Source organism: Anabrus simplex, chromosome 10 (assembly GCF_040414725.1).
Source record: "Anabrus simplex isolate iqAnaSimp1 chromosome 10, ASM4041472v1, whole genome shotgun sequence".
NCBI lineage: Eukaryota > Metazoa > Arthropoda > Insecta > Orthoptera > Tettigoniidae > Anabrus > Anabrus simplex.
This window is the reverse complement of record NC_090274.1, coordinates 62,477,035-62,489,072: the sequence shown is the minus strand read 5'-3', so window position 1 is coordinate 62,489,072 and position 12,038 is coordinate 62,477,035.

Genomic DNA, 12,038 nt, shown 5'->3' with positions numbered 1-12,038 from the left:
TTATAAAAGAAACCCCCCCACCGTAGATTTTTCAGTGTCGATCTGGAACTTGAAGCCGCGGGAGCTCGTGCCCGCCGTCATTAGAATTTCGCGCCAGATTGACCGACAATAATTCAATACATGCTCGTGGCTAAAGTCCATATATATTAGTTAAGAAGAAAAGTGATTGGAGAAACTGTGAACGTTTGCAGACGAACTGGGAAGGTGTAGGCTGGTTGAAAAATTACACAGCAGATTTTATTTTTATCATTTCCTGTACTCTTGTAAGTGAAGAAGGTCTGGGGGAAGCGATTCAAAATAGTTCTACTCCCTTATCGGCCGAACACCTGTTCTTATTGAAACAACGGGGAGAGAAACCACTCTGGGAGGCGCATCAGACAGTTAGAGTCGACTGCAGAACGAGGGAAGTTCGTGGTGCAAGTTACAAAGAAAGTGCATTATTTATGGTAATTTTAATCTCGTGTGTGTGTGAAGGGTAGTGTGTGGATGAGTGAAATGTTGAAAATGAAAATGTTGTCTGTGAAAATGAGTGGCTAAGTGCGAGGTTGCTGGAGATGATGTAATCAGAATGCTGAGAATGTCACCAATGTGCAGGTCTGTCTATTTTATATTATGTAGTTAGTTAGTTAGTTGCTGTCTGTCCTAACCAAATTTTCCAGATGATTGTCGGGTGATATGCGTAATTATCAGGCGAAAGGCGTTGTAAATTTTGGTCAGCGTGTGAAAATTTCAGTGTGTAAATTTCATGTCAAGAACGGTAAAATGCGACGCTTAAAATTTTGTGTCGAGATGAGATATCATTCAAAGTGCGGATTTGTGAACGTTATAAGTGTAAATTTGTCGTGGCGAATATTGTAATTTCAGGTGTCAGTTGCATTTAGAAACGCTGGTTAATAATAATAATAATAATAATAATAATAATAATAATAATGTCTACCGCGGGATAAGGAAATTCCTCTCTGTTAAATTGCATTAACCAATTATTTTTACAAGGATCGTAAGCATATTTAGATAATGTCAATAAAATTTGTTAGAGTCGCAGTCGTTAATGGGAAGGAAACTTGTGAGACATCGTGTATACTTGAATTGCGAAAGGTCGAGGTGTGCTCTTGGATTCTTGAGGTCTGAAAGTCTTAATAATAGTAAGGTAAGAGATGTGCTTAATGATGGTTGTCGTTTTCACCAGGGGATCGAAGTATGAAAAAGGGTCGTGAAGGAAAGGGGATTGAGAGCGATGGATTGATATGTACGTGGAGATGAGAGAGAAGTAGTACCGCTGAAATAAAGCGAGGAGAAAGTGTGTTGAGACAAGTTGTATTTTTGTAGAGGAAGTATTTAGAAACAGGCTGTGTGAAACAGGCTGTATTGTTTTCCGCAATCAATCCGAATTTGAGACGACTATGGTGTGAATTTATAGAAAGATTCCAAGTGAAAACGACTCTTGTAAAATGTTACAGTCTGGGTAGTACACATCCAGTGATTTTTGTTACGAAAAGCCCGCATGGATGATAAGAGAACGAACGATCTTCAGGATCAGAGAGCACTTTGGACACACGGTTGGGTTATATTTAATTTGTTCATTGGGGAGGTCATGGATAAGATGGTTGGAATTGATGATAGGCGATTTGAGAATTTCGAATGCGATGGTGATGATTATTATTTTGAAAGCGTCCACTAAAAGGGTACCCGTGTGTTGGGAATTTTCATTTGCTTCCCTAACACGTCAGTGCACAGGCTGAGATTGCGTTCGAGGTGGAGAACCGTTCGTCACGTCTATTTATTTTTTTGAGTTCACATATTATAATGAGGTAGACACTTACTGTATTTTTTTCGAGAGGTAGACACTTGCTGTATTTCGACTTGCATTCATTTGATAATAGAGACGTGGGTTCCGTCGTGCGTATTTGTTTGACGAAATCTAGTGTTACATATCAGAGTTGTTTGAGAATTGCATTTCGCCTGATATGTTAAGGGAGACGCAGTACGACCCACTTTGACGCCCGACGATAGATTTAGGACGTCACGTGTTTATTCTTGGAGTCATTGATGATGAGACGTCCTAGGTCACGCCCGACGATAGGACTTGGAAGGCATCATGTATATACTGATTAGGTTTAGGGTGTACAGATTTCAAGTGAGCCCGACGATAGGTCTGGGATGGTAGCTGTACACACTCAAGTCTCAGTTTAGATTTTTTTTCGTTTGTTTCTTTTGTGAAGTGGCCCGGTTGAAGGTAGCCATTACAGTGCGATATGATTTATTGTAGAGGGTCTATGCGAAGCTCTCATTGAGATAACGGGACTGCTGTTGACAAACGAGGGCTGTCCAAGTGTGGGACATCGACCCGATCTAGATTATATTTTTACTGTGTTTCTTCGTGCGTGTTAAGCTGTATGACTTCGAGATGTTAATTTATTTTTTTACGGACTTTATTGTTTCCTCGTCTTGACGTCCGTTTTCATTGATAGTGTGCATTATTGACACTTCAGTGTTTTAGAATGAGACTTGAGTTGCGAATGCGGTTTCGATTCGTCAGCCGGTAATTTTATTTTATATTTTAATCTTGTCGTATTTTCATTCGTATTCATAGTTAGAATAAGTAAGTAATCACTTTACCAGTAGTGTGTTGGGACAGACAGTAAATAGAGAGATCTGTACTGGTAGCATTGTTGTCAAGGGAAAGAATTCCTTAAAATTGTAGTAAATTTTAGCGTGGACTGGTAAATTTATTAAGCATAATAAACCCATTTCTAACCTGAAAATCGGTTCAATAATAATATTTTCAAGTGACTTTTCACTTTTTGATTAACTTCAGTGTTTGGCATTTCTTCCAAATGCATGATTAGTAAGTGTTTCCTGCATTTCGCAGTTTTGTTCCTTTAGAACGACTTAACGTAAGATCCTCCCGGATCATGTTGTTGTTGGTTCCTTCCGAACAGTTGTTTGGGGTGATGCACGTTTAGCATCGGGACTACCTTATCACTTAAGGGTGTCATGAATGACAAATACATGGTGGAATTTTATTTCAATTGTGAATGATGCCATTAACTTGTAGTGAACACCATGCTTTCCTATAATATTTCGCAACCTATCCAAAGCAACTGATAGTCAGTTTGGTTCGATTAAGGGTCCATTCGGCGGATGTTCCGTATCCGTGAAGGGTATTTGACTGGTGGATAACCTTAATTAAGAGAAAATCAGGCGTTCTACTTGTTGAAAGTCAGATTTTCCACGGATCGTGTGGATTAACTCTCAGTTCTCGCTTGAAATGATAGGTGCCCGGTTTTCAGGTCTTCCCTTTTTCAGTTTTTCAGTTTCGCTGTCCACTAACATATTAGCTTCTCTGAAGCAACTCTTCGACATTGGAAGAAACGAAGTGACGTTATGTAATGTGACTGTGTTAGGAACTTTTCAAAAATCAATAATTAAATGTTTTTATGTTTTGTGGCAAGAATGCATATTAAATTAACGATGTTATCGTGCTCTTTCGTTTTAATAAAAGTTAGTAAGCACATTTTTGCTCCTCATTTCAAGTAGTTAGGCTTTCTTCTGAACCCCATCGTTTGGTTAAGATCGTGACCGAATTTATTCCCGCAACGACCCAAGATTTAAGAGTTCTAAATTGTTCTACTATAGCAGCCGTGGCCGACCAACGATGGAATGGTAAGTTCAAGGGTTCAGTAGAAGTGGCGCCATCAACTTTGGGGCCTTAATGTCACGATAACGATGAGGAGCCCAAAGTCACGATAACGATATGATGCCACGATAACGATAATGAAATTATCCATTGAAAATAAATGTTAGAAAAATATAAAATAATGTTGAGGCTTAAGCCACATTATAAATAATACAAGCGGGTGAAATTTATGGCTGAGCCACAGTTAAACGAATTATGCCCAATGAGAGTGCTAGATATTAACACGTTTAACGAGGAGCGTAACTACTTGGTAAATAATAATAATAATAACAGTCACAATGCATTTTAGGAAATTAGTATTTAAAGCTATATTGAAGCTTATGTCATGTTGCCAATATAAATTTTGGAAGTGGTAACGCTGAATTACATTCAAAGTTTATGCGTTAACATGTTCGTTATTTACTTAATTTACGGAAGCGAAACCATTTGGGATATTTATCCAGAGTAAATTATTAACTTTAGAATTTTCTTTTATTAAACAAGTTTGTGATACCAGCCACCTAAACAAAATTTTATGAGACAACTGTTGGAATGTTGTCAGTTTCGGTATTAAATTATAATAGCGTTTGTATGTGAAAACGCAGTAGGTAGTGAATTCTTTCCCTAGTAGTTTGGAGTATTCTGGTTGCATCAACAGCCAGCGTACTCATTATTGTATTCTTTGTGGTATTGTGAGATGGAAGGTCAGGTGACCGTGGATCTGCTAAAGCAGATGATGGAGGACATGAAAGTTCACAATGAGAGTTTAAATAGTAAGACAAATGAGAACTTGAATAGTAAGATAGACAGTTTGGATAGTAAGATGGAGGACACGAAAGTCCAGAATGAGAATTTAAATAGTAAAATGGAGGAGTTACAGAGTAGTATCGAGGATACCCAGGCTAGGTGTAGAGAGTCTAGTGATGAGTTGAAGGCTGGATTGAAGAATGTAGTTCATGAGACACGCACTATGTGCACCGAACTTAAAGAGGAAGTCAGGGATGAGATAGGTAAACTCAACCAGCGTTTTGATGACAGCCGAGTGGAAATTAGGGATGAGATTGATAAACAATTTGCGGAAGTGCAGGTCGGTTTAAAGAACGATTTCGACAAACAGTTTTCTAAAATCCATGACAGTTTAAAAACCGATATGGACAAGCGTTTTGACGAAAGCCACGACATGTACAGTAGGTTATACGATAGTCAGGATGAGATGAGAAAGGAACTTGACAAGCATTTACTGGAAAGCCAGGCGGCGCATAAGCAGCTGATCGACAGCCAGGTTGAATTTAAGGACGACATTACACAACAGGTCGTAGAGATGCGGATCTCCAGTGATAAGGAAAAGGGGAAAACGCTAACCATAATAGAGGAACAACGTCAAATATTATCTGCGGACATTCAGTCACTGAACAATAAGGTAGATAAAATTAGTGTGGAATTGGAGAGTCAGGTATTGTCAAAAACCGAAACCATGGAGAAGAAACTGTTGCAAGTTAATGAGGAAGCAATTAGTAAACTCCAAGCGGCTAATGAGGACTCCGAAATTTTAATTAAAGAAATTCAAGAGGAGTTAGTTGAAATGAAAAATGAACACACCAGGGAATTCAACGACAGGCAAATTAGTATAGAACAGGACTTAAGGGAAATCACGTCAGCCCAGGAAGAGACAGACAAGAAAGTTGGGTTCATTAAGAGCGAAGTGAGCAGTTGGATTAGCAGCGTGGTAGATATGCAGTCCAAGGTGGACAAAGTATTAAGTCAAACCTCGACAGCTGTTAACTCTGACCTCAGTGGTCAATTGCCAAATATTAATCATGTGAATAATAACGGTCAGAGCTCGAATATAGATACCAGTCGATCTCAAGGCTCAGGGGTCACCAACGTTATTAACATGATCAAGTTACATGAGGACCAGCCTAAGAAATTTAATGGAGGTCCACATACCACGCCGAAGGGGTTTCTTAAGGATCTCAGGGAGTACATCCGGGACGCCAAGATTCCTGAGGAACGTCAGTTGAGGGTAGCTGAAAGATATTTAGAGGGGGCACCACTTTTATGGTTTAAAGGCTTCCGATACCACTTTGATACCTTTGATGAATTCCAGAGGGCGTTTCTCAATAAATTTTGGAGTACGGAAATTCAGCAGAGTCTTAGATTAGAGCTATACTCACGTCGGTATAATGCAATAGGCCCTACAAAGTTCAGTGAATACTTTATTGCCCAAATGGTAAAGTTCAGAGAACTTGAGGCGCCGCCCTCGGAGCAAGAGTTGGTACAGGCCATCCAGAAGCAGTTACCTCCCGAAGTGCAAAGGATGCTCATTGCATCAAAGGTAGAGACCCCTATGCAGGCAGAAATGATCCTTAGGCAATTGGATCATACCCATAATCAAATAGCACCCAGAGGGGGACGATCGCACGAGCAACATGTAAACACTGTTAGCCAGGTCCCAGAGGGAAGTCCAGAGGCACCTGAGCAGGGGAAACCACAGCCGACTGAGCGGAGGCGTGAGTTTCGAAATAACTGGGAACCCTCGCATCCACGAAATGAGGATTGGAAAAGGCGTAGGGGTAATTGGAATTATCCACAAAGGAGAAACCCTTACTGGAGGCGATACGATGGGGACAGAGAAAACCAGAGGAATTTCAGGAATGGACTTAATAACCGCAGGGACTGGGGAAATAATCGAACCCAGAACTTCCGCCGTGATGAGGATGAACGGTACCGTGAACGTGTTCAGTACACCGACGGGTTAAGGAAGGACCACGAAAGGAAAAAATGGCAGGGGGCTATACAGCGCCAGGACGTCAACACCGATTGTTTCGGGGCTGAAAGTTTGGAATTCCAGAAGGCACATAGGCAAGACCAACGAAACTCCGGTCTGAACCCGTTTGCGCCGAATTTCGAGCAAGAGTCAATGTCGACTCTTGATAGAAAAAAAAAAAACTTCAAATTCCCAGTAGGAGATTTTTCAGAGTCTCTCATCCCAGATTCTGAAGGAGAGACGTCAGATGAGTGGGTGGTCGCACAGATAGATTCGTGGATCATTACCTCTGATGACTTGGTGGAAGACCACTTAAAACAGGAGAGCAATCAAGTAAAGAAACTGACTTTAATAAATGTCCGCATCTGTAATTTTCATGTCAAAAGTTTGGTAGATACCGGGGCCAGTATCAGCATCATCTCCCAAGCTCTTTTCGACGATTTGAGACAACGAAATAAATTGCCAATTATTCCGGTGTCAAATGTAAAAATTCGAGGGGTCATTCCTGACAAAATTGCTGTTTGTAAGGTACAAACTTATTTGGACGTACAAATTGGAAATTCCACTTTCGCTCATGCATTCGTAGTCATGTCCAAAATGCACTACAATGTAATTTTAGGGGCTGATTTTATCCGTGAGACCAACGCAGTCATTGATTTGAGCAGGAACCAGATAAAGTTCAGGAAAGAAGAGGGAGCAGAAGTCATTACACTGAACGAGGAATTGGGAGAAGATAGAACATTAGAATATGGCGAAGAGGAGGCCCAATGTGTAGACTTTGTAAATTCATTAGAGGGAGTCGCTGGCGAAATTAACAGTGTAGATGACGAAGGGATTCATCATGAAGAGTTACATGACGTCTTGGAAGCTGAGGTTGACACTGATTACGAGGCCTTAATTGGGTTAAAGGTCGCGGAATGCCCTGGTACTGTAGAAGAGAAGGAAAAACTTAGAGCTCTCTTAATGGAATATATATCTGTGTTCGATTCCAAACCGGGTCTAATCCCTAATTTCACATACGCACTAGCTGTTACAGATTGGACACCGTTTAAGAGGAGACCGTACCCTATACCGGACAAGTATTATGCTCAAGCTGCAAAAATTATTAAGGAAATGGAGGAGAACGGGCTAATTTCCAAGCAGCCCACTCCATATTTGAACCCGTTGGTCGGGGTTCAAAAACCGGACGGGTCTCTGCGCGTGTGTTTGGACGCTCGTGCCCTCAACGAACGCCTAGTCCCCGAGCATGATCATGCCCCTCCTATTAAAGAGGTTATTAAACGTTTTAGAGGAAAATCACGTTTTATTAGCGTTGATTTGACGTCCTCATATCATCATATCGGTTTGGAACTCAAGTCTAAATTGTTTACTGGCTTCCTTTTTGACCAACAGACGTATGTTTTCAATCGTCTCCCCTTCGGGTTGAAAACCGCCGGTGCAGCTCTCATACGCGCCCTAGATCGATGTCTAACTGATGAAGTTAAAGCCGCTACAACTCGGTATGTCGATGACATCTTGCTAGCTTCATCAAGTTTTGAGGAAAATATCAGGGATTTGAGGAAACTACTGGAGAATTTAAGGGCATCAGGTTTCAAAATCAACTTGAAGAAGTCACATTTTTGTCAAAAGGAAGTCCTATTTCTCGGCCATGTCATTGATGGTGAGGGAGTTCGCCCGAACCCGGTGAAGCTCCAAGCCATAGACAAGTTCCCAAGACCGCTCAAAATTAAGAATGTCAGGCAATTCCTTGGAATGTGCAACTTTTTTTCGGACCATTGCATGAATTACACGGAGGTTGTAGCCCCACTGCAGAGCTTGCTTCACAAGAATAACAGGTGGAAATGGAGTCCCGAGCACGAAGAGGCCTTCAGGAAGACCAAAGAGCTCTTGCTAAACAGCGTTAAGCTAGGGTATCCGGATTTCGAGAAACCCTTTATTGTACAGACTGATGCATCGACCGTAGGAATCGGGGCACTCCTATATCAGGAATGTTTGGACCAGCCTCATAACAGGAATTACTTATCCTTCTATAGCCGAAAGTTGAGATCACACGAAGTCAAATACAGCGTGACCGAATTGGAAATGTTGGCTATTGTTCAGGCATTGCAACATTGGAGGAAAATGATTTATGGTTTTCACATAATCATTAAAACCGACCACAAGGCGCTGACCTTTATAATGAAAACAGCTGTCGCTAGTGAACGAGTGGCTAGGTGGGCCCTGTTCATACAACAATTTGACTTCGAAATTGAGCACTGTTCCGGAAAATCAAACATCTTGGCAGACCTGTTAAGCAGAAATCCTAATGAGGAAGAACACGCCGTGAATCATTTGGACTTAGTTCAGGAAGACCACGATTTCCTATCAGAGTTGAGACAACTGGGAGACTTGCAATTGAGAGATCCTTTCTGCGGAAAAATGATTTCTTTCCTTCGAGGGACACTTCCGGCTGACGATCCACGGTACTTTGCCATCCAGAAATTGTCAAATAACTACTTGTACGTGAATAACATGTTGGTAAAATTCGTGGACAGCGATCACGTGAAATCCCGAATTTTGGTACCACCGCAGCTTCGAAAGGGATTAATCTGGCACGTACACAGGGTTATTGGTCATGGAGGGATTGATAAGGTTGTGTCAACCATCCAAGAAACGTTCACCTGGGTAAATTTGAGGGAAAATGTCAGAGACATCATCATCACCTGTGATACATGCCAACGGGTTAAGGCAAACCCTTATCTGATCAGGCAGGCGCCTATTCCTCTCTTACCTTCACAACCTAAAGAGCTGTTCGCGATGGATATCTATGGGCCGCTCGTGAAAGGAAAGCGTGGGAACAAGTTCGTGCTGGTAACCATCGATGTTTTCTCCAAGTATACGACTCTGTTTCCCATGCAAAAAGCTAACACCAAGCTAGTCTTGAGGTGTATTTCCCGAAATATCATTCCGGAAATGGGCACACCGAAATTCCTTCTAACAGATCATGGTCCCCAGTTCACCTCTGCACAGTTCAAAACTGCCCTTCAGAATATGGAAATTCATCACATCCTGAGCAGCGTGAGACATCCTGAGGGAAATCCTAGCGAAAGGGTAATGCAAGTAATTGCAAAATTCTGTAGAATTTATTGCGCCCAAGAACATTTCAAGTGGGTTGATGTGCTACCCCTGATAGTAACTTGTGTAAATAACACCATACACGAATCTATTGGGAGGATTCCATCTATCGTGCACTTCAATAGGTATCCTGTGAGATCCTGGCATAGTGTCATCCAGTGTCCCATCGATCCCCGCCCGTCACAGGAATTATGCATTCAAAGTACGGCAGAACATTTACGTCGGCAGGCAGACCGCAGGTTGCGTAGGGTGAGGAACCGGAGATTCCACCGTCCCTTAGAGGAAGGCGAATTGGTGCTAGTTAGGAGACCCATGATGTCAAAACCGCAGGAAAACATCTATGCTAAATTTGCTCCCTTATATGTTGGGCCTTTCAAGGTGGTCAAAAGTTTCAGGAATAATTCCTACAGAATTCAGAGTCTGGATGGCAGCAGCGAAGCTATATTCAATGCAGCCAACTTAAAGGTTTATCATAGAGCCGAAGAAAGAATTCCATTACAGGATGACGCAGCCTTACCACCAGGGGAAATGGTCACCGAAGAAGAAGAAGAAGAAGAAGTACAACCCGTAAATATGATCGTCACGTCGAGAGAAAGACAGGTCGAGGCACCACTCCAAGGACAGGCAAGCAGTGGGAGTAAAGAAGAGGAAGACGCTGAATGTTTACAATGTTCATTCTTAAGAGAAGACTTTGTTGATGACATCTGTAACGCAATCCTATTGTTGGAAGAAGAAAACAGGGAAATACGTGAAAGTAACAGAGCCCTACGTCAAGAGTGAGATCGGCTGGGAAATTTTACGTAGAATCATGGTTCATTTGTATCAAAATTCCCATGTACAATTCAGAATTTTGAAGGAATATATCTGTTTAAATATTTCCCCTTTCTGGGTAAATATTTCGTCGTTTGTAGGTGGATTATGAACCCATAATTCTACGGTGAGAAAAATTTTTATTTTTCCCAAATATTTATTTGGTATTCAGAAACTACTGTATGTTTGAGGGCAGCCATTTTGCGCTCCCAAGAGCCCGATGTTGCGTGGGAAGGTTCCCGCAAGGCGAGCTCGTGGATTGCCGGGACACCTCGGTGGAACTCGAGTGCCCGACAATTTTCTAAATTAATGAATTCTGCACAACGAGGGATTTTGACAAGATAGTAAAGGAAGAAATAAAATAGCAAAATTATTCATACACCCTCTGTGAAGGTAGTGACACCAGGGACAATTTTAGATGCAGTTAAGCCTAAGTGTGTGTTAGCGTGAGAACGGCGAGCTAGTTACACGTGCCAAGGTCGTGGGCAGAAGAAAACGCGCGAAACGCACGGGCAGAAACAATTTATTTCTCCTGTTGTGGGTGTAGGAAAATTATAAAATTAACATCGAACATAAGTGCAAGTCTGTCCGGAGTTCTGGGACAAATCTTATCAAAATTGGTCTATTAGAAGCAAATTTGGCAGATTTCACAACCAAGCCTCATAGAGGGGATAGCGTCCTTCTGGAAATTATAAAAGAAACCCCCCCACCGTAGATTTTTCAGTGTCGATCTGGAACTTGAAGCCGCGGGAGCTCGTGCCCGCCGTCATTAGAATTTCGCGCCAGATTGACCGACAATAATTCAATACATGCTCGTGGCTAAAGTCCATATATATTAGTTAAGAAGAAAAGTGATTGGAGAAACTGTGAACGTTTGCAGACGAACTGGGAAGGTGTAGGCTGGTTGAAAAATTACACAGCAGATTTTATTTTTATCATTTCCTGTACTCTTGTAAGTGAAGAAGGTCTGGGGGAAGCGATTCAAAATAGTTCTACTCCCTTATCGGCCGAACACCTGTTCTTATTGAAACAACGGGGAGAGAAACCACTCTGGGAGGCGCATCAGACAGTTAGAGTCGACTGCAGAACGAGGGAAGTTCGTGGTGCAAGTTACAAAGAAAGTGCATTATTTATGGTAATTTTAATCTCTTGTGTGTGTGAAGGGTAGTGTGTGGATGAGTGAAATGTTGAAAATGAAAATGTTGTCTGTGAAAATGAGTGGCTAAGTGCGAGGTTGCTGGAGATGATGTAATCAGAATGCTGAGAATGTCACCAATGTGCAGGTCTGTCTATTTTATATTATGTAGTTAGTTAGTTAGTTGCTGTCTGTCCTAACCAAATTTTCCAGATGATTGTCGGGTGATATGCGTAATTATCAGGCGAAAGGCGTTGTAAATTTTGGTCAGCGTGTGAAAATTTCAGTGTGTAAATTTCATGTCAAGAACGGTAAAATGCGACGCTTAAAATTTTGTGTCGAGATGAGATATCATTCAAAGTGCGGATTTGTGAACGTTATAAGTGTAAATTTGTCGTGGCGAATATTGTAATTTCAGGTGTCAGTTGCATTTAGAAACGCTGGTTAATAATAATAATAATAATAATAATAATAATAATAATAATAATAATGTCTACCGCGGGATAAGGAAATTCCTCTCTGTTAAATTGCATTAA